The sequence below is a fragment of the Anastrepha ludens genome, chromosome 3 (genome assembly GCF_028408465.1).
Source record: "Anastrepha ludens isolate Willacy chromosome 3, idAnaLude1.1, whole genome shotgun sequence".
Classification (NCBI taxonomy): Eukaryota; Metazoa; Arthropoda; class Insecta; order Diptera; family Tephritidae; genus Anastrepha; species Anastrepha ludens.
This window is the reverse complement of record NC_071499.1, coordinates 49,841,727-49,862,206: the sequence shown is the minus strand read 5'-3', so window position 1 is coordinate 49,862,206 and position 20,480 is coordinate 49,841,727. Positions and strand designations below refer to the sequence as shown.

The following is a 20,480-nucleotide window of genomic DNA, read 5'->3' as shown; positions in this document are numbered from 1 at the left end:
GGAGATATAAACATTTTTTCCGACAGTCAAGTTGCGATCAAGGCTTCGACGTTGCCTTGTTGCAGATCCAAATTGGTGAACGCAGGTACTCAACTCTATCAAATGTCTTAGATGTGCAGCATTTTTCTGATCTTGGTTCCACGATATAGGAACCTAGAGGGAAATGAAATTGCTTTTGAGCTTGCCACGAAGGGGTCGATTGAATTGCTGTCAGAGATCCGGTCATCGGCATCCTACTGATTGTTGTAAAAAGGGAATTGCACGACGTATTTCTCAGGAAAACGCAGAAAAGATTGAGCTCCATTTCTTCATCTGCTATTTCGAAAACCCTTTGACTCCAGTGCAATAGATGGAGGACTTAGAAAGGCCTTTGGACTCCACGCCATTAAATTCCAACCTCGTAGCTGTGTTTACCGGACATTGGACAATCGGCACACACGCGGAAAAGCTGGGTTTGACATTTAACCCCCATTGCAGAGCTGTGGGGACTTTTCAGAGCAGTAGACTGTTGAGCACTTTCGCCACGCGCCAACCCAAGTAACGTCAATCTTCTCCATTACATCAACAGGTCTGGTTGGATATCTGCCTGTCTACTTGGGCGTACTGGTGCTTGGTACTTCAACCATCTCACCTACCTACCTACATTAATATTTTATTAAAGAATCCAAAGCGTTTCATTGCGCAATTAATTGCCTCTCAGCAAATTCCGTGAAGTACAAGAACTCATAGAGCTGAGAAATGGAATGCACCCTAAAAGTATTATATATAACAAACCACTGCTGGAGCACTTTTTTGTATTCATGCATTGGGTATAAGTATAATAATTGCACTTAAGAACAAAATCATGCAACCATCAAGAAAAATGTGGAATGGGAAATGTAAGCAAACAAAAAGCCGCGAATTGTTGAGTGAAAATGAAAATGCCAAAGCTCAAGCTTTCAAAATCAAAGTCAAATACTCGCAACAAGGAGAATAAGAAGAAGCAGAAGAAGGCGAACAAAGGCTCAACTAAATATGGTAACGATATACGCGATTGGCGATTTCTGGCAAGACACACAAGACACTTACTCACCACTTCACTCCACCTCTGCAAGTAGGCCGTTCTGCGTTCGTATGAAATTCCAAAGCTGCGATCATGGCGGTCAAGCGCGATTCAAGCCGGCTGTGTGCAAGCTCAACTACATATACATGTATGTATGTATGTATGTATGTGCGCATTATGCGCGCGCTCGTTCACATATTTACGACCTTATGTGGCCTTCGAAGAGCTGCGCGCAGCAGCCAAGACAAAACTTTATGATCGGCCAACACAGCCTATTTTGGGCTAGCGAATTGCGCTCATTTCTGTCGCAAAACGGAAAAGGAGGCAACGAATATAAAAATACAAATCGGTGCCAATATTAACAGACTGCTAAAGATTGTTAAAGTAGAAGAAGTAGAAAAAGAAGAGGGCAAGAAGAAATACGATTATTGGTTATTTTTATTATTTTGGCTTGTTTACAATTGCACGAAGGAAAACTAGAGCAGTATTTTATTTTATTTTATGTTATTTCCTACTAAATAACAAAAACAGCAATAAGAATAACAGCAACAACTAAAGTAGCAAACAAAGTTTAGCAAAGTAATAAATAGTTACAACAAAAAGATCATTGTCATCATCAACTATTCATTCCTATGCGCCAAAAGCAAAAACAAAACAACAATAAAAATGCATCACAAATTACTATCATCAACAAAATGCAATGTTATGAGCTCACATACACACACACGCACACACACACACACGAGTGCAATATAAATAGGCGCATAAAAGTTAGTAGCAGTCGAGGCAAACGCGCCGCCAACTATCAGACGGTTTAGTCAACAGTCGTCAGCATTCGACTGTTGCAATTGGCCGGTGAAGTTTATTTTTGAGCGGCGCTTTTCAATGTTGATGCGCCGCGACTGAAATATTTATTATACTTGTACGCACATAATTACTATTAAATGTTTATAATGCGTACACAAATACATAAAGTTAACTACTTCGACAGTAGACGCTTTATGCCATATTTTACGCCGACTCATTTAGTCAAGCTAACGCACAGCGCAAACACTCAAGATCACTGAAAATATCTACAATATATGAAAATAAAAATAAAAGTTAATAATAATAGGTATTGAATACAACGCCAATCGGTGTCAGATGATGCAAAAACATCTGGCTAGCTGCATGTGTACATGGAATTAATGCTAACAAGCTGCTAATTCGGTATAAGCAAATTACAAAAAAAAAAGATTAAAAAAATTGTAGAAAGGTGCTTGACGGCTAGTTGGGGTGTGGAGGCGTAAGGAAAATGAACAGTGGCAAGCGGAAATAGAAACATTCCCCGATTTCTCGCAATTATTTAGATGAGCGAAGTTGCCTGAATAGAACTAACGATTAGAAAGTTGACTTAAACTTGTTAGAGCTTTATTAAGCCGCCAAGGACTGCAAACGATTTCAATTCAGACCGATTTCTATAAAGCGAGCCAGTATTTTCTTCCTCTACTAAACGGAATTTGTTCGAAGAAACAAATCTTTCTGCAATTAGCTTTTCTTCGCCGATGAGATCTGGTTCTATGTAAGCCACCACCAGCAGGTACCCTATTAAACATTTTCTAGACTGCTTTAAATGGTTTTAATGACCACCTAATATTTTCTAGTTCTTGTAGTCTCAAAGCCGCTTTACCAATAAAACAATAAAATAAATTATTCGTATTATGTATTTGTCGTTATTTCGACCCCAATTAGTAGTCATCTTCAGAAAGAATGGTGGCCCCCGACCGACTGATTGGATAGTTGGCATCAATTCGTACGATATGACCTAGCCAGCGGACCCTCTGAATCTTTATGTTTCCATCCCTCTAAAGCCCATTTACCTCATTATTCTAACGTTTGTAGCATTCTTGGTAGGTCAACGCTCTTAAGTCTCAAACGCGCTCACATGAGTGGGCGTTGCGTTGACTTCGTTCGCATATCAGCAAACCCAATCGCAGTTTTTTGTAAGCAAACCGCTGCCAAGACCTCGGTTACGCCAGTAAATCAGCTGACTTGTTAAAAATCGCTGAGAGCCGTTTAACGGTTTGATGTTGGTCGCTCGTCTGCATTCTAGACATCGTTGTCCCAAATAGCGTTTTTTTGGCAAGAGCGAATCTGTACTGTATTTCAAGACTTCCTAAGCAAATGACGCCACCTACTTGCCCAAAGTTTAGTCCTACGATTAGTGCGCCCATCATACGCATTCTTACGCTCTTTCAATTAGTATTTGTTGAGACAACGAAGAAGTAATTTGGACACCGGTTACGATTATTTTCTCTTATGGTACCTACATATTCGCAGTTGTTCTACGCACATCTATACAATCTCACTTCCTATTTAGACTACCTCTGCTGTCAACTTTGATTTGGATGCTGAAACGCAATTGCCCTGACTGATATTTCCATGGTGTCTTCCTGAAACCGGACAACTTAGATAATAATAGTGGACTCTCCAAAGTTGAGTCAGAGCTTGTTGTTGCACCCTACTTCTGAGACATTCTTTAAAATAAATCGGACAACTTCAAAATAAAAATTTCCAATCAAAATTTTTCTCTGGCTTTTCGGATGAGGGCGCTCTGCCACAAATAGACCCAATCACAGAGTCATATTCCAACAGCATTAAACAAACTATGCCAAACAGCAAAAGGCAACAAACAGCCTACAGAGACGAGGTGCTCATAATGAGAACGTAAACCTTAAAACAGTTGTCATATGTTACCATCTAAGTTTTCTGTAGAAAGCTAATAAAAGTTACAATGTTGGCAGTTAGTCAACAGCGTTCATTCGAATTAGTGTATTTTCCTAGTCACCAAAACATCCATGGAAACAAAGTTGTCGATAAGTTGACCCTCAAGCGAGGAATAAACTCTACACGCATTAAGATCTAATAGTAAAAACATTTCCTCTCAACGTATCAGGTCCTAGACGACGTATTTTTTCAGTCTGCCGGAAGACCTAACTCAGTTTATGCGAATATGAGCCGGCAACATTTGAATATAAATCTGTATAAGAATCAAGAATTTTGGATCAAACATATATCTAGAAATGTATAGGTCCCTTCAGCTCCTATAAGAGCCACAGTAAAGGGGAAACAACCTCAAATTTCAGCCCACTGCTTGGCAGAGAAAAATATCGTTAAAACTGGGGAATGCCGTTCGGCTTGGTGGTTGCGCAACTCGGGTTAAGCTTGGGTGATAGATCGAGTTGAAAAGGCAAGACAGGCCTATTATGCGAATTGAAGTGTACTTCCCGAGAGGAGCGGCTATGCAGATAATTAGCTCCGTTCCCACGGCAGTCGGCTCTACGTTACCGGAACAAACCGTATTTATGTACATCCGGCTAAGGACTGTCACTCCAGCACCACACCCCGTATATGTATGAGGAATGTTTATGTTGCTCCAACAACAACGCCAACAAATGATTTTTATCCAGGATGATAAATTAGTAGGATCGCTCTTTAACTATGGTGAAAAAGAAAATTGTGAGGGGAACTTTGGCTGCCACGCCATTCGGGGATTCGCCAGCCGAATTCTTCACGATCATTTCCCACGTATTCACACACTCGTCCAATCAGTCTTTGTTCAGACGGCAACGAAGTGTTATTGGTAGATTTTTTCGTACATCAGCAACACAATCTCAATTTTTTTGTTTTTTGTAAGCACACCTCAAATCACCTCAGCCCATCAGCAGATTCTGCCAAATTCGCTCAGAGCCGAATAACGATATGTTAAAGAGCTCATCTTTGAAATCTCTTCAATATGGATTTTTATAAGAAAATTCTTAATTTTTTATTAAGATTATTCTTAACAAAAATGAGTTTGAAAATTTGCCTTGGCTTCTAAGAAGTAAGCAAAAAAATTATGTATCCTTTTCATGGTTCATGTCCGGATCTATAGACCTACAGTTGATATTACCGAAACGTAATTTAAACACCAAAAGCGAAACACAAAATTCCTAAACTGCGTCGTAAAATTAGAGAACAGACGTTAAAAAATTAATTTAAAAAAGAACGAATCAAGCATTGACGCCAATGACTTTTAAATATGTTACATCCATTAATAAAAACAAAACTTTGTTATCCAATCAGCTTTATTGCCAAGCTCTTCAAACAGGCATTCACTTAATTAAATTCCACATTTCCGGTCAGCATGCCTAAAATGTGAGCCACAACTAGCAAACGAACAGGCCAAATTGCGACAAGCTGCTGCTAAAAAGTGATAGACGTCGAACGAATTGACGGGAACAGTAGCGGCATACAAAGGCATCACAGACGCATATGAGTATATAGCAATAGCTGGCGAGCGTTTAAAACTGACCATTTGTGTCAACAACACAGCTACTGCGACAGCCAGCAACAAAGCTGAGTGAACAGTTGGCATTGTTAACCTAATTATTGGGACAAGTAGTGTTGTTGGTGGTGTTGTCGTTGTTTGCAACTGCCATCGTCATCTATTGCACCATAATTGGTGCAACTATAAATCAACAATTTAATTTTATACAAACAAGTAATTAAATAATTACAAAATTCTTTAAGCAACAACAACAAACCAAAAGCCGGTGCGTAGGTAGCATTGGCAATGGTAGTGATTATTCGAGCTCTTTAGTAACTTTAAGCAGCTTAAGGCAATCGAGTAGCAATTGAATGGTCATAAATGTAAACCGACACTAGGCAGAAAAAGCCTGCAGCATGCAGTGCGTCATTCGAAAATATTTACAAGAAAGATTTTTCGATATATATTTGTAAAAATGTAATTCATCTAATAACGTAAACTATATACATCGAAAATTAAAACTTTCTACAAAATTCAACAATTTGTCATCAAAATTTTAAATTTTTTGATCTGAATTTTTCAAAATTTTTAGAGTATGCAGTTTTATAGCTCAATTAATTTCAGTTCAATAAAATGCAAGTACGAAGCAACTAAAGATTCGGATTGATTTTTGATAAATTTTTTTTTTAGCTGAGGGTCTTGCGCATTTTCTTTCAGACAAAACCCATTTCGAAGAAGTGTTACATGAAAGGACAGCAAAAGACTGTCAATAAAAAAAAAATTAAAACCCAAGACGAACTTTTAGCCACTTCGAACGTGCACTTTATTGCACTAAAATTTAATTAGCCACAAAATTGCAAGTTCTGATGCCAAATTTTTTGAATTTTTTGAATTTTTGTTAAAAGTTTAAATCTTTGATTTACAAGGCTTTTGTTTATAGTAAAAGTCATATTTTCATAATAAATTTGCGAAAATTAGTTGACATGACAAACATTGTGAATATTGTATAAAGAAATCCTGAGCGCAGTGATTTTCTTGCCATTATTTATTAATTTATTATTGTATTACTCTATCATGAAAACGTGGATATCCTAACAAAAAGAGCGTAAATCAAAGTCATAAATTTGTTTAAAAAGTTAATAAAAAATCGACAAAATTTAATTCGTATTTAAAATATTTTATTCAGATTCTTTAGCACTTTTTGGGTATGCAGTACCGTCTACGTGTTACAGATATACAGGGTGAACGATATGAAGTGTTACCAACTTCACACTGCTTGTTTCTGTAAAAGAGCTCATGACTTCAACGTCAAAAATGTTCTAACGACAGTTCAATATATTGTTTATAAGCCATCAAAAGCATTTGCGTCTCAGTTTTGTTGAATTTTTTTTCTGTGATGGAATTCAGTGTGATTGCGTTATATTTGGCTGGAAAATCACAATCAGCCATTGTTCGTGAGCTCAGTCACCTCAAAGGGAATAAAATGTTTGTGTATCGCACTATAAAACGTTACAATGATACTGGTAGCATTGCAAAACGCTATGGAGGTGGACTAAAAAAACCGCAACAACGCCAGAAATGGTTCGGAAAGTGAAGGCTCGACTTGAACGAAATCCACGTCGAAGTGGTTGAAAAATGGCCAAAGAACTGAAAATATCGCAAGACAACATTCGACGCATATTGAAAAATGAGCTCAAGGTCAAGGCTTACAAGTTCCAAAAAGCACACGATCTTTCACCCCAGCAAAAAAAGTTCGGTGCGAAAGAGCAAAGGAGTTGTTGCGCGTGGCGAATTTCAAAACATAGTGTTTTCTGGTAAATAAAATGTCCCAATTGAGCAGTTCATAAACACTCGATTGCGTTTACTTGACCGAACGCTCATACGAGAATTTGAGCCTACGTATGGATACTCGAAGCAATTTCCGATCGCAAGTAATGGTTTGGGCCGCAGTGACGCTGATGGACGCTCTCCAATCGTTTTTATCGAGCCTGGTGTCAAAGTGAATGCGACTTATTATTAGGAAAATGTTTTAGAAGCTGCTTTAGAGCCGTGGACACGACAACATTTCGGTCGTAGACCATGGACGTTCCAACAGAACTCGGCACCGTCTCACTTCCACACTTCATTTCGTCCACACAATGGATTTCGAATTCGCCAGGCGCCAATCCGATGGGCTATTCCATCTGGTCCATTTTGGAGAGAAAGGTGAGGACTAAAAAATATGCCAGTATGGATGCGCTGAAAAAAGCGATAATACGAGAATGGACCAAAATGCCTCAAGATCACATTCGTGCAGCATGCAACTCATTTTTTGACCGTTTGAAGGCAAAAGGTGGTCATATCGAGCTAAAGTGAATATACGAGTATATTAAAATTGTAATAATTTTTGAAAAATTTTGTCTTTGAAATCAATCAAAAACTAATTTCACACAAAAAAGTTATGGTGTTTTAAATAGTTCATATCGTTCACCCTGTATATTGGAGCTGAGTAATTTGTTCGGAGCAAAATTTTCGAAGAAATTGTATGACATATTCGAATTCTACGCTCAATTTTAAGCAAAATCAAGTACTGCGCAAACTAAACTAAAAAAGGTTTGATCCTCTCAATTTTTAAAAGAAAAAAAAGGATATTATAATTTTTTGAAAAGGTAGCAAATCATGCATGCAGCACATCACAGCGGAAGGTGAAAAATACTTAGTTGCTCCACCCTAAAATGTGTTAGTCTGGGAAGCCACAACTGCTAACATGCCGGTCAACTTCGATTACTTCTGTGATTTTATCGATATTTTCGACGACGGGCCTGCCTGTACTAGGTGCATTTTTAACATCAAAAATACCTAAACCGAATCGGCGAAACCTAAATTGAACGTAATTGGTTGTTATAGTCTCGGTACCATAAATGCCATTCACAATTTCAGCGGGCTGACTCACACTTAATTCTTCTTTATCAACGAAAAACTGTAAAATGTACCGATTTTCTCTTCTCTCAAAAGAATTTTTTTAGTGTGAAATATCAACTTGACACAGAGCATAAACTTTAAATTTTTTGATCAATACTTTTACATTTAAATATCAGTTTTTGAATTTTTTGCTTATTTATAAAAAACGCAAATTTTGACAGCGTTCTCACGAGTAAACGAGTTTCGCATCTAGTCATCTATACTGAACGCACTAATGGGACATTTCTCAAATAGTACGAGTATAAATTCCATTTTTGGTAATTTAGAATAGTTCTTGATTTATTCTGTTCTCATCGGCCATTTTGGCTTTTTATTTGGCTAAGTAGCGCACTCGTCCAACTCATTCACAAAATAGTTATGCGTAAAATAAAAACGTGATTTACTACAACCGCTAACGAAACGTGATTTAGTTCAAAAATACAAAAAACAAAACAAAAAAAGGTACAGTAGCTAACCAGTTCAATTTGAAAAAATGTTGAAATCCAATTAAGGTTAATTTTTCTAACAAGTTTTTTTTTCGTTTTTAACCGCTGAATGTTGGCCGCATATCAAAATAGAAATTTAAATGCTATAAAAATATTATACAAACACACTTTTTATATTCACGATTGCGTTGATGGGTAGATGGGTAGACGCATTTAAACAAAATGAAAATAAATAAATAAGGCGACACGTGCGTTAAGTCACGCCTGAACATTAAAACAAAAGCAATTCTATACAAACCCGACACTTCGACGAGGAACAAACAAACATTTGCGCCTATAATTGAAAGCAATAAAAATGTAACCACGTCGTCCACGTAAAACCGCAACGCAGAAAACAGATTTTAATAAAATAAAAAATAATAAAAACGCAACATAAAGCAAAGTTTAGAACAAGCAAACTGGCAAGTCAAAACGGCAAATTATAATATGAAATTTACCAAGCAATAGTCGCCACACTGCGAATGTAACGCTGAATACCCCATTTGCGGTTCGAGCTGTATGCAAATTTATTTTTATTCCTTCATATTTTAATTACCTGAAAATAAAGAGAACGGAAATTAGTAAAACACAAATTGAGAATAGAAAGAATAGGTGTAAGCTTAAAAATAAAGAATTTCTTGAGGAATAGAAAACGCAATATTCGTTACGCAAGGATGCAATACAGTGAAGGGAAGAATTATATGAACGCCATATTTAAAAATCAATAAACAGATTGTCTACCCTTCGTCGTCTGGCCACTTTCGGCGTGTGAATCAAAGCGAGTTTCTTCATCCATCTGGCCACTTTCGGCGTGTGAATCAAATCGAGTTTCTTCATCATCTGGCTCATATACGCAAAGCTAATCGAATTTCGAGTACATACTTAAAATAATCATAGTCAAGTTGAACAACAAAAGTGAAAAAATTTCATTCTAACAAATGAAAATTTCAGTTTTCAAAACGGAACCTCAGAACAAAATGGCTTGAAGAGCTTTAAACATCACCGGCTTGGCCGACTTAACTCTATCACCAGGTAGGTATCGCATACCATTTTTCCTTAGATAAATGATAACGTTTATATGGATGCCTTAGAAGTGCGCATTATCCGTGCACCCAGGATACTCGAACCACTTCTTAGTTTCGCGTAGGCCACTTCTGACAGAGCTTCAGAAAATATTTCTTTTGCGTCTCCTCTGAGTAGTCAACTCATGATATTGGAACCCAATTATATTTTTATCATTGGAAGTTTACAAATGGAAAACCCACTTATGATCGTTAGGAATCCAATGCATCCTCAAGAAGTGACAGTTTGGTGCCGATTTTGGAACAGTGGCATAATTGGCCCAATTTTCTTTGATAATGTTACTGAAAACGCCATTTCATTAGTAAACGGTGAGCGCTAAAGAGGTATGATAAAAAAAATTTTGTGACCAGAAATTGAAGACATGGACTGGGGCGATCTTTAGTTTTAGGAGGATTTGACGCCATTCGCCGAAGTACCGATGTTATGGGAACAATCCATTAACAATTTAGAACTTTAGAGTAAGCGAGAGATAGAGGCAGAAACCGGCTCTAAGATCTTGGAAAACTGGGTTAGCGGGATACGCTATTGCCAAGCCAGTCAGAGCAGTAAGGTTAGGTTAGGTTGAAGCGGTGGGACACACTCAGGCTCATAGTCCGCGCATTATGATGCCACGTGGGGAACTTGTCCTTATCTCTTTTAAAAGCAGTGTGTACTTTTCAAAAATCCCTGATTTCCGTACTACTGAGATCTTCCAATTCATTAAAAAAATGTATACCTAAAATGGTAAATCTACATCTGGATAGAGCAAGACAATGGCACAGCAGGTGCGAGATCGTCTCTTCCTCATATAGACAGCTTCTGCAGAAGTCATGTGTTTTGCACGCCCATCTTCTCGCCGTGCCTGCCTTTTAGGCTGTGCCCCATTATAACTCAAATCAGTGTGCTAAGACTGTGCTTATTTTGGCTTAGCAGAGATTCTGTGTGTTTAGCATTGAAAGTCGGCCACAATTGTCGGACGATTTTGCAGGTGGGTTCGTTACGCCATCTTTCATTCGCTGCTCTTACATGGCTATTTCATTGTCTGTGCACTCATCAGTCAACTTGGCGCCCAGTCTCGCTAGTTCATCGGCCTTACAGTTACTCTCAATGTCACAATGGCCAGGAACTCATGTTACCTTTAGATAAAATGACTTAGGTCATCTAGTTAAGAGATATGCCGCATTTTGTGGCTACATTGGAGGTTATCGACTGCTTTGTGAGGGATTTTATCGCCGCCTGGCTACCAGTGAAAGTGTAGATGTCATCTCCAGGTATTGCGGCACACTGTTACAGTGTCCCGGCTTTCATTATTGCTATCGGTTCAGCCTGAAAGACACTACAGTAGTCGCTAAGTCGAAAACTAAAGGAAACCCCCAGATGTTCGCAGTATACACCTCAGCCCATACTCCCAATGAGGTTTGTGCCATCTGTACGGATGGATCTTACTTGTGTAAAAAAATTATTTCCAGTTGTATTTAAAACTCCACTCCCCTTTGCTAATACTAACGTAACTTAACTTTCCACTAATCTTCTCTATTTTGACACTACTTCTTAGTTCTTTTCCACAACACGACGACGTAATTCTGTCCCGGCAAAATTAAGCTCATTTTCACACATCAATCGAATCGATCACTCGTGCAACAACTGCTTTTCTCGGCTTTTTAAATCTCTCCCTACCACTTCCTTTCTTTATCTATCTCTTTGTAAAAGTGATTTCATCAGCAAAGTGATTTTAGCCGGGTTCATGCCTGGATGTTTTGCTCCACCGCGGAAGCTTTCATCCAAGGCACTCAATTAAAATTCTGTCAAAAAAAAATTCCCTAAACGGTGGACTTATTTTGCTGTCCACCGGTGCTTTTAAAATATGGCGCATTCAAATACGGAATTGAGTACAAAGCAAGCATGCAACCAAACACGTCTCAGTCTGCGTGCAACATTAAAGAAAATACTTCAATTACGCTTCAACGCAGGCGCTAAAAGCCATTTGATGTCTGCACTGCTGTTTGTGAACATGAAAATACTCCAAAATGGACCATTTATTAGGTTAGTAATTTGTTTAAAAACTCAGAAGTCACGTTTCAACTTTTAATTTTAAATTAATAAAAAGTTCAAATATGAGGCGAGACCGATAGCAACCAGGGCTTAAAAAAACCTGCTCGCATTAAAAGTGGCAACGCTTTTACTGTGGGCAAATCATGAAATGATCAAAATCGATTGGATAGCTCATAATTTCCCGAAGAATAAGTGAATATATCTTAAAATCTTTACATTTAATTTACGAACAATGACTAGTTCAGCGTATCTACTAGCAGAAATTAGTATGTAGTAGATTATTTAATGTTATTATCTTTTAATATCTAGAATTCAGATACTTTCAAGTAAATATTCCACGACATTGGCGCACAGCAAAGAAACAGGTTCAGTAATTAAACAATTACTCGCTCGAATTCGTCTGCATATTATTACAAAACGAAAGTCAATAAGCGGAAAACTTATTTAAATATTCATTTACTTGCACACTAACTTGCTTTACTTATGCATCTTAATAAGTTTACTCTGATTTGAATACTCGTGTAAACAAGTCGTCGCACCGAGGCTGTGTGAATGAAGGTTACTTATATTTTCCATTGAACAAACAGTTTCAAGAGAGACTTATACAAGATTTGATATGTAAAAGAAAGCAGACAAATTGAGATATAATGGCACTAATTCGTATCGAGCGTTAAATGATAAGGTAAGTGAGGGAGCGCATTTATATACCGTAGTACTGCTCCACGCAACGAAACCTGACAAGTAATCGGTACGAGAAGTTCACATGAATACTCGAAATAGGCACAGTAAAATATGGCGCAAAGTTAGTCACCCAATTGTTTTTAAATAAGTTTTTTTTACTAAATAAAAAATGTTTTTGATTGATGAAAGTCTTTATTTGGACTTTCACAATTTTCTCTGTTATGTGGAAAAGATGATGCCCGTCAAGTGACAGTTCCAGTGTTGACACACATTTGAGACCGTTTTATCGCATTTTCCATGACTTTCCACAAAATTTCCGGTGATAACTGTTCCCATTCATGTCGAATATTCTCCTTAAGAGGAAACACCACAGGGATTTTTCAAAAAAAATCAATTTTTTTTTGCATTTTCTTAAAGTAGACATATTCAAAAATATGTAAAAAAAATTTAACTTAAAATCTTGAAAATTGACGAAGTTATGCCCAATACAATAAGTGCAGGTAGTGAGTTAGAACGGCCAATGAAAACTTTTCTCAAAACGAGTTTTCTGAACACGGTGGCCTCGATTTCTCGAAGACTTATGAACCGATTTAAATATTTTTTTAATTCTTGTACATGTATTGGCTACAGTCGCACATAGCCGTTTTTTAAAGTTCCAAAAATTAATATTTTTTCAAGCCTTTCGAAAACAAAAAAAAATAGTAAAAACACAAACTCCTTTTTCAAACCTGCACCATTTTCTCAAAAAAAAAAAAAAAAAAAAAAAAAAAAAAAAAAAAAAAAAACACGTACGACGATAACCACTGATGGTAAGCATTTTTTTGGTTTTCTGCTTTCAGGTGCACCAGGGTGCATCAGTTTTTTATGACGTCATTGCATTAATATTAATAAAAATTGTAATTTTTTATATTTTTTAATAAAAATTTGTGTCAGTATGTGTCCGATCCTCAAATACTATAATCCTCCCTACTTATAAAAAAATTCATGAAAATCACTTAATTTTCACGCGTTCGCAGTGGTTCCCCCTTAAAGACTCCGATGTTCCGAGACTTGTTAGCATTAACCCTCAATTTCAAGTAGCCCCAAAGAAAGAAGTCTGGAATGGTTAAATCGGGCGATCTTGTTGGCGATGCCAACGCTATATCCATTGTGGGCAGTGCTGCTTGTACGGTTGTACCAATTCCGCCAGTAAGAAGTTGTTTGTCATGGCCTTAAACAAAAAGGACCTCTCAAAAAAATGTAGGACAATTACTTCTTCTGCGTAAACGCCGCACCACACCTCTAAGTGGATGCAATGGTTCTACGGGCATCACACGCGGATTTCAAGATTTTCAGTGTCATAAAAAAAGATAAGAAACTTGGCGTCGATATTGGCGCTACACGAACACCATTAAAAAATTTACACAATTATTCCATGCTCTTGCGGAATATAGCGCTCCATTGCTTGTCTGTTTGTATACTACAGCTGTCTAGTGCACAAATGTCGAATAAACGGTCTTTCACAAGTGATGCCAAGATGTTAGTAGTGAATAATTTCTAGACGGCATCTTTTTTATTTCATCTTCGACATTTGTCACGTAGTCAGATGTAAAACTTTACAACGACTTAAAATTACTGAAACTTATTATAAAAAGAGTCAATCTTTAAGAGCAGCATATCGCGAAATTCGTTAAATTTTTGGAGGAAATAAACATCCGAAATGAGTTCACAATTCAAAGGATGGTGAACAAATTTCAAGAAACTGATTCTGTGGACGATAGAAAAAGGACGAGCAAATCAAACACTGGATGTTCTGTTCAGAATGTTGCTGATGCACACACTTTTGCTGAACAACTTTCACCATCGATATCTAGACGTTCTCAGCTCGGCAATGAAGCATTCCTGAATCGAGGGCGAGTGTTTGGCGGATTTTACCTGTACACGTGCTCATGGTATGCATTTAAATGATGTGATTTTTCACATATAGTTCTTAGATTCCTCGAGTTCTTAAGAATCGTAGTTTGAATAAAAATAGTGAAACCTGAGTGAATTTAAATTTTTACAATTTTTTTTACAACGTCATTTGTACAAATAAGAAATCTTCCGAAGGGCTGATTAGATTTTGGACTACATTTCAAGCTAAGTCTGTCTCATAATAAATAAGATCCAATACATTTTCGTGCATAAAAAATATTGCCACTGCGAGATGCATACCAACTCTTATTAAGAACAAATAATCGGAGTGATTTTCGGTTAGTTTTTCTACGTTAATAAAAAATGTCCCAATGACCACACAAACCTTTCAACCAAGTAGCCCCAAAGAAAGAAGTCACTCGCCTAGTAGACTGTAGAGTTTTCGTCAAGCTTGATTTAAAGCGACACTGAAATACGTGATAATTTCACATAACTACTTCTCATTTTAATATAAATGATTTTGATGTCACAAATGGCGTAACGAACAATAAATAACTATTGGACTATAACTATTTTATGTACGTATTGTACATCGAGCACCAATTGCCAAGTTCATGGGCCTTGACCTTTTTTGTGCATATATAAAATACATACATACGTACAAATGCATATGCACATACATCGGACGAGCTATTATTTGAAGCAAGTCACTGACAGTTATGCCAATGCGACCACAATTCATTTTGGGCTAGTGAAAAATTTACCAAAAAAAGTACACGAGTTGGTATAGGCAAAAAAGCACGTGAAAGCAGCTACTACAATAATGAGCGTAAATAATAAACAACAAAATGACAACAGAAGACGACGAGTGTACGAGTACTTTAGTCAAAGTAAGCCAACCACCCTCATGAGTCAACGACTAAATGACTGAAAGACAAGCTGATTGCCGGCTATTCGAAACGCGTTCGGTTGCTGATTTATCTTTCACGCACTTAAAGCTCGCTTCGAAGTTGAATATATTGCCATTTTGCTGGCAGTCAAATAGATCCTATTTATTTACTTCGCAGTGGTTGTTGACACTCGCCACAGGCAAAGAAGTTTTTTACACATTTCCACTTATTTTACTATTTATGAACTGTCGTTGGCCTAATGAGGGCCGCAATAAAAAAAAATAGATTTATTCGAAGAAAAATTGGAGGGAGACTTCGGCAGCTTAGTTAGACGCAAGTGATTAGTTGAGGTAAATTGTACTTGGACCGAACCTTTATGTAAATTACAAGAACTCCACCCATACATACATACATATTTGTTGACGAACTCAGAAATTTTCTATAAATTACAATATAAAAAAGGGTATAAAATAATGAAAGGAAAGCTTATGCAGCTGCGTAAATATGACAATAAAATGGTGCAGTATGTTAAAATTTCGGGGCGAAAAAAGAGGCTTGGTCATTATTTTATTGCAACTGGACAGAGGAAAAAAATAAGAATGGTTTCTAAGCAAATACAATATTGCAAAGTATTATAACTACGAGAGTCGTTCGATAAGTTAGAAATTTGATTTAGGAAATATATTTTCAGCATTAACGAATATACAATATATATAATACACCGCACGAAAAAATTATAAGACCAAGATGATTATGATGGCATCTACTAAAGCAATACTAGAAAAATGTACGAATATTGTTTCGTTGATTGTATGTTTAAAACGGTATCTCATAACGGAAATTATGATGCATTAAATACCGATATTTTAGTAACGCGCAAATTCTTGTTCTGTGCAAAACGAAATAATTATAAGACACAATTTTAGCATAGAGAGAGGCCTTAAAATCCGAGAGATTGCTTCAAAATTAAAAAGAAGTTTGTGGTGAAGTTAGTAACCATCGTACGCAACCAATTTTGCAAGCGGATTCTAGTCTGGAACATAAAAAACGATACACAAGTTCAACACTACAGGAACTAAAGGAAACTCTTGCAGGAAAGTATAGAATTTTTGAAAAAATGTCGCTGGGCTTACGGCAAATACTATGGAACGCTTTTCTTACATCTCTATTAATTTCAATTAGTTCTTCTTCTTCTTCTTAATTGGCGCGATAACCGCTTACGCGATTTTGGCCGAGTTTAACAAAGGGCGCCAGTCGTTTCTTTCTCGTGCTAACCGGCGCCAATTGGGCACACCAAGTCAAACCAAGTCCTTCTCCATCTGATCTTTCCAACGCAGAGGAGGCCTTCCTCTTCCTCTGCTACCACCAGCTGGTACCGCATCGAATACTTTCAGAGCCGGTGCGCTTGTATCCATTCGGACGACACGATCCAGCCAACGTAGCCGCTGGATCTTTATTCGCTGCGCTATGTCTATGTCGTCGTAAAGCTCATACAGCTCATCGTTCCGACGTCTGCGATATTCGCCGTTGCCAACGTGCAAAGGTCCAAAAACCTTACGCAGAATCTTTCTCTCGAACACTCCAAGCGTCGCTTCATCGGATGTTGTCATCTTCCAAGCTTCTACGCCATACGTTAGGACGGGCATGATGAGAGCCTTGTAGAGTGTTAGTTTTGTTAGTCGAGAGAGGACTTTACTGCTCAGTTGCCTACTTAGTCCAAAGTAGCACTTGTTGGCAAGAGAGATTCTACGTTGGATTTCAAGGCTGGCATTGTTATCGGTGTTAATGCTGGTACCTAAATAAACGAAGTATTTTACAACCTCGAAATTATAACTGTCTACAGTGATGTGGGTGCTGATACGCGAGTGCGCCGACTGTTTGTTTGAAGACAGGAGGTACTTCGTTTTGTCCTCGCTCACCACCAGACCCATTCGCTTTGCCTCTTTATCCAGTTTGGAGAATTAGTTACTCTACAAAAATTAGGAGCTTTTGCTGCTAGTAAATTTTCGAAACACTTTTCGAGTGACCCTCGTACGTTTGCTTATTCATATTGTCAATAAGTAATAATAAAATCACCCCCAGTTTCACTAAAATGAAATGCATTTTATAACACCGGAAATTTATTGAATCTTTTATTGAATTCACCTTTACTAAGAAAAAAATTGTATGCCAACCCACACACACACACACATGTGTGCACTGATAAAAACACGGTGTAAGTAACAACAACAAAAAAATATTAAAAATGCATTCGATTGTCATGGCAATAAGCGAATATTTTGAGTAACAACGAGTTTGTTTATTTTCCCCGCCTGGTTACCCTTAAAAGTTTTCTTACATTTTATAAAGTAGTAAAAAGTTGCGTTTTTTTTTTGTTTTTGAAAATTACCTTCGATTGGTTTTTGACACGCAAATGCGCCTAATTGTTAGTTCGTGCAACTGAGTGAATGACTGAGTTTGCGACCGATAGTTCAGCTGACCGAACGCCTGTTTCAATTGTCTGTACGGGGCGTCATGGCACGTTGCATTTGCCAAGCGTGTTGTATAACAAATAACGGAAACTTTGTTGTAGCCAAGTATGCATATAGTTAAGGGAGTACAGCGTGTCATGTCGGAAACGTTTTAATGTTCATTTCCTAACCGCACAAAAAAAGTAGTAATTGCGAATTGCATTTTTTCGACTATGACAAAATCGATTGCCTAAGAAAGTTTTCTAATTGTGGTATATTATCGATAATGGAGCATTGAATTTGCTAATAAATTGTAGGCATTTCGAATAATTTATAAGATTTAAGAAGGTTAGAGAAGAGTGAAGGTGGAGGTGATGAGGGAGTGAGCAATCTTTGCCCTGCTCGTGGCTATTAGCAAAAATGGGCTTTTGTAAATAAAATGAAATGTAAAGTTAGGCAGATTGCGAAGACAAAGGTGATGGGACTCATAAGAATATACACAATTTTTTGTGTTTTCGCGAGCGAACAAAGGGCCACACTGCCCGTACGAACATAGTTTAAGGTTAATTCAGCGCAAAACGGCATATTTAAAAAATGTTTTTGCGATACAGAAGGGTTAGTTTACTCAGTAAGTTTCCACATAACATTGCAAAATGTTGAAAATTGAGCGAGTGGCATCTCCTCAAGAGTTGTTTTGAGGTGTACATAATAACTTACAACAGAATCACCTGAAACAAAAAATTCTAAGTCATTTTTTAAGGAGTTGTTTCTCGAGATATCCCTGGAAGGATATTTTTAAATTTTTCAAGTTTTCATAGCACTTGGAAGTCAGAAACTGAAAACAATCAGCTAATATGTTATTTTAAGATCATTAATTACAAAAATACCCCCTTAAGGTACCCTTATGAATTATGTGAAGAAATACTGTGTAAAATTTCAAAACGGTTGGCCTAGTGAACTTGGAGCTATGACTTAGACCAACTTCGAAAATTCAGAAAAAATCTTTAAAGTCGATTAGGCATACGATTAAAAACCCGGCCTGTAGCAAAGGATGCCCCAATACTCATAATTAAGTAAATTTTGTTCCAACCAACTTAAAATGTTGGCACAATATTCCTCAGTTGTTAGGCAGTCACTAAAAAATATATTCAAATAAAAAAAAATAAAAAAAGTTTAAATATCTTAACACCTTTTTAAAGCTAGAGTGGACTACTGCTAACGCGGAGTGGCTTGTTTCTACCTGCGGTCGAACTAAAACCAGGCTTAGTCATCCAGAATAGCTACTCCATATGATAGTAAATCATATGAGCTACCAAGCAGATCTCAGAAGTATGTCAGTACTATTAATTTCATAAGCCAGGTGAGAATTGTTGAAGCTAAGGTATGTAATGAAATAATACCGCATGGGACGACTAAGCAGCCTTTATTTAATGGAAAATTTAGTGTCTTGGTGTGTATAGCTGCTTGGTTTAGTGGTTAAAAGGGAAAGTTCGAGCTGCTAACAATAAAAGTACGATTAGTTATTTCAGAAACAATTCGCGAATTGCTAGCATATAAATAAGCGAATGAAAAAAAAGCTTAAATATTTAATCTGAGTTGGTACTACTCAAAAATTACCCAACAAGTTGTTGTTTGTTTTGGTTTTCAAAAATTAAAAAAAAAAAATTTTCTGAAATAATTTTTGTTTTGATTCTTAAGTATATTAAAACCATAAAAAAATTCTAAAAACTACAAAAAAGAGTATTTTTTTCTCAACCAATTGTTTTTTTGTTAGATTTTCAAAAGTTACAAGAACAAAACTATTTCTAATGTTAAAGAGCCGAAGATATGTATATCACTCCAAAACAATATATATCATAGTTTTTGAACGTTGAATAAATCTAAAAATTATTAAATTTTGTTCTGAAAATTATGAAACTTCTTTTATATATTTTTTAAACATTTTCTATATTTTTTAAATATTTTTTATATTTTTTTTAATATTTTTTTTAACATTTTTATATATATATTTTTTTTAACTTGTTAGATTTTTTTCAAGAGCATTAAACTTTATTAAAAATATTAATATAGGTACATTTTCTCATAACATTTTAAGATAGAATTTTTTCAAAATTATTAATATACATTCGTTTCATAACTTTATAAGATACAATTTTTTTCCAAATTTTTTCAAAGTCATACATTTTTTTTCTTTACATATCATACGTTTTTCTACTCAAAATTATAAAAGCATATTTTTCTCAAAGCTATTAATTTTCTTTCAAAATCATTACAATTTATTCAAATTATTGAATTTTCTCAAAATTATATTTTTTTTTTATTAAAATGTTTCAATATTATACATTTTTTTTCAATTTTTAATGCACATTTTTCACAATTTTTATTTTTTTTTTCAAAATCATTAAATCTTTTTCAAAATTGATGAATTTTATTTACTTATTATTTACAAAATTAAATTTTTTTTGCAAAATATCATTATTAGTTTATTTTTCAAATTATTAATATTGAATTTTTTCAAAACTTTTTAAAAACAATTTTTTTTTTAATTATTAAATTTGTTTCAAAATGATTGAATTTTTTCAGAACTATCATTTTTGTTTTACTTAAATGCTTCCAAAATTTATAATTTATTTATAATGTTTGTTTCAATTTTTTTCAAAAGGATTAAATTTTTCTTTTCAAAATTATTAAGCACAC

At 36.1% G+C, this 20,480-nt stretch overlaps 1 protein-coding gene across 8 annotated transcripts in view; it reads right to left on the bottom strand.

The window, feature by feature from the left end:
* The window catches only part of LOC128857912 (uncharacterized), a 95,412-nt gene that overhangs the window by 43,042 nt on the left and 31,890 nt on the right, over nt 1-20,480 (bottom strand). Inside the window, exon 3 of one of the 8 annotated variants that reach the window (XR_008453959.1) lies at nt 9,289-9,311. The exons of the other annotated variants lie outside the window; for them this stretch is intronic. The gene's annotated coding sequence lies outside the window, so the exon portion shown is untranslated. Of the gene's footprint in view, nt 1-9,288; nt 9,312-20,480 lie in introns of those variants that run through there. 8 annotated transcript variants of the gene reach the window in all.